Source organism: Solanum tuberosum, unplaced genomic scaffold (assembly GCF_000226075.1).
Source record: "Solanum tuberosum cultivar DM 1-3 516 R44 unplaced genomic scaffold, SolTub_3.0 scf00719, whole genome shotgun sequence".
Lineage (NCBI taxonomy): Eukaryota > Viridiplantae > Streptophyta > Magnoliopsida > Solanales > Solanaceae > Solanum > Solanum tuberosum.
Genome location: NW_006239641.1, coordinates 1 through 3,954, shown reverse-complemented (window position 1 = coordinate 3,954; position 3,954 = coordinate 1).

Genomic DNA, 3,954 nt, shown 5'->3' with positions numbered 1-3,954 from the left:
ATATACAATTTTCTCTCGCTTTATACAAACACAAACACACTTTATACACTTGCGTTTGTATAAAAAACGAGAGAGGCGAGGGAGAGAACGAGAGTGGCGAGCGAGATTCACGGAGAGAGATGAAATAACAACAGTTTTCTATGAGGTACAATTAAATCAAACTATATTTATAGCATTTAATTTGAATTAATAGTTTGCTATTATATACAATTTTCCCAAAAATATACGAACGCCATTAAATTAAAAAAATATTAATGCCAAAATAATTGGGTTCCCAAAAAGGCAAGAACTCCGGAAGAGAATTGGTTAGGCGTTGCTTTGTTTACTTAGAGAAAATATTTTGTAGGAATATTTTTTATATCAAACACACCCTAAGAGAAAAAGAACAAGAAATATTTGTAATTTTTGAGTACTTATTTCTTTTACCTAATAAGAAACAACGGATAATGTGAATGTTCATAATTTTAGTTGATTAATCCATTTTTTTAATTCATATTATATATGGACAGATCAAATATTTTTATTCATTTTCACCTGATTCATTTTTGACTCATTTATATCCAGCCTGACTTTCCCGTTTGCCATCTCTAAGATTGCGGAATCATGATTATTTCACTTCTTTAGTAACATTAATGCCACCAAGTTGTATGGTAAGACTAGGATGAATGATATCTTTCATTTTTCATTTTTAGACCTAAACGAAATTATTTATAGAATATTTTGTTAATATTTTTTTTTTTTAAATTAAACTTCGTTTAAGCTCAAATTGACCACCCTCAAACCTCCATCTCAAATAACTCAAATGATGAACTATAACACCATCAAGTTAAATATTAACGTCTATCGGAAATTCGATCAACATAACTCCATCATCAATCCTTCTCGGATCATCAAATAGCGATGTCAAATCTCCATATCAACCTCCTACTGCTAAAATAAACTTAGGTACACAATATTTACGTCCTAAATTATTTTCAACAATATTATGTTCAGAAAAAAATGGTTCAAATAATTCATCGAACACCTATCATACCTAATACCTAATACAATTAGGAGTTTTCTTAATATTTAACTCCCGATTATATAAACATAATTAGTGAGTATATATATATATATATATAATTTAATTTAATTTTTTATTTGTATCACATAAGTAAACAATGCAACGCTTGAGTAAACAAAGCAGTGGCGTTCACATCCATTATATATTATTATTTTTTGTCTTTTATAACAAAATTGATTTAAGCATTTCGTCGAACAACTGCCTGCTATATTTTTAATTTTCCAAGTCCCATAATTTAATTAATAAAAAAATACACATCTTATTTTCAAGTACTTTTTTTTATAAAAAAAATTGTTATTCTTTGGATTCCTATTTGTACTTGTGTATCTTAGCTCATGCTCCTCGTGCAAATACAAATACAATTGTAAAAGTAGTTGAAAGATTTTATTATATTATATAGGGAAAATAGTTTGATATACCCATCAATTTTGTTATTTAAATTTGATATATTCCTCATTATAAAAGTGGTTTATATATACCCCTATTATTATACAAATGACTTATATACACCATTTTCTATTAATGGAAGTGGATACTTATAAGTTATAATCCGCTTGTTATAGTTAATTGGTTTGACAAGGTAAGATTAATGAATGTTAATTAAATCTGATTAAGAATTAAAGATTTATATGCCAACACATATCATTTATTGACTTATGGACTAACCTAGCCTTTGACGAACGGTTTCTAGTGAACCCAATAATTTTTGCTGAAAATCTTTATATGTATAAAGATAATATATATATGTTTTACAATATAATATTTACAATAATCTAGCCTTATATGTTTGATGATTAAGGTTCTAAGAACGGTGTTGCATTATTATTTTTCCTATGTTATCTCTATGTTTTTTTCCTTTATTTTGTATTTATATGAATTTCTGATTGTACATAAATTTATAATTTCGTTTGTTTTCTGTCAAAAAATAACGTCGTTAATGAAAGGTGCACTATTTCATGGTAGGAACAGTTACTTTTCATAAATTTTTCTGTGTCACTCAAAGCATAACCTTTCTTATTATTTATTTTTTTAAATCAGCAAATCGAATGATATTTCTGTTTTAGTTTTTGCTTCTTCTTCTCCCTTTCAATCAAAACGTTTCCTTGTCATAATGATTGAATTACTATTAGTATCCATATATAATACAAGTCGAATCGTACATGTAGAGTTTCACCTCAAAAAGGTGTGCAATAGACCATATATAGAAATAGAATACTTTGACCCAACTTATTTCAACGAAGTAAACTGATGTGTTCATTTATCAACTTAGCTCATTTTGATCCATCGACAGTGTTAAACTAGAGTAGCAAATTGGAGGAGGTCCTTATCATTCTTGAAAAAAGACATGTCTTGTTCATTCAAGCTTACAAAAGCTTCAACTCCTCTATCATGATCACCAGGTGTATTCATTAAGATAAAAAGTATTGCTAGATGGACCACTTCCTTGACTTGCTCTAGCAGGTTTCCCAAATCCAAAATCTATTTTTTCGAATTCGAATGCTAATGTACTAGTAATAAGATAAACATCACAATTCCTTTGTTGGAATGCCAATTTCCTTGTTCTACATGCATCCGACATCTCTATGACCAACTCATTTTCTTGTAGATTATTTCTGGTGGAAAGGTCGTGTTTGGACTTTCTTATATCGGTTACTAATTTTGACAGTTTAAGGTCTCGTTCACAGTTTTCGTATATTGGTGTGGAAAAGATAGTGAGGATATTTCCTATGGTGGTTGGTGGTAGTGGTGGTTGTGAAGTTGCCTGACTTCGCAAATTTGAGGGTAGGACTAACAGAGATCGTCCTGAATTGATAGTAAAAGATGAAGTGACACATTTAAAGAGGAGGGCACTCACAACCTCGGTCCTTGTTGGATTTTGTACGGAGGATTCTGTGACAACCAAGGCTTTAAGCGCGTTTATCTTGGATTCAGAAAAAACAAACCTCTTGTGAATACATCCTTCCCTTCTCGGCTCGATAATCGGATAAACCATAGGACCATCAAATTGTGCAACAGTTAAGGCACCAGATGTTGATCACGACGAATACCCCCAACATAAACCTTGAGGGAATGTTAAATCAGGGTTATGAATAACTTTGTCCATGAAAGAGTTGATTTCGACTTCGAAGAACTCAGCACCATGATCATCACACTCAATAGTAGCATTGTTTTTTTAGACTTCCTGCCCATGGATAGTAAGATGTAGGAGTTTTTGACAAAGAATTTGTTAGAAATTTATATAATTGGTGTTTTGGAATTGTATCCACTTGATGTTTTGGGTAGAAAAAAACAAAGGGTACATAAATGTTACTAAAAAATTGATCAATAAGGGAAAGATTGTGCCATCTTTGAGTATATGGGGTGGGAGAAAGAGGTTTGATAATCTTCTTGGAAATAATTGATAGCATTTTTTTAATGATAAAGTGTCCCTTTCTTCTTTTAGCCTTTTACCAAATATAGGTATTACTATTTATATACGAGATAAGTATTGAAAACATTATGAATTATTAGTTTTATTCTCAAATTATTGATAGCTTTAATAATATTTATTTGTATGATTAACTGAACTTAAATACACCCCGATCTTATAATATGAGTGAAATACACCCTAAATTCTCGCCAAATTTAGGGGTGTTTTCAAAACTTCTCTCGACTTTTTATTAAGAGTTACATGTCATACAAGAGTTTGAGACCACTTACTATGTCTTGTGGCAAATCAATGGTGTATCTAAGTTTAGTTAGTCAAGTAGAAATGTGTTTTTAAGGTTGTGAATAGTTCGAGAATGAAACTAATAAGTTGCTTTAAATTTAAGGTGTTTTCAACACTTATATATATACTAGTTATTAGGTTCCTGCGCCAGCGCGGGCCCAATGTATATTACTTCCTCCGT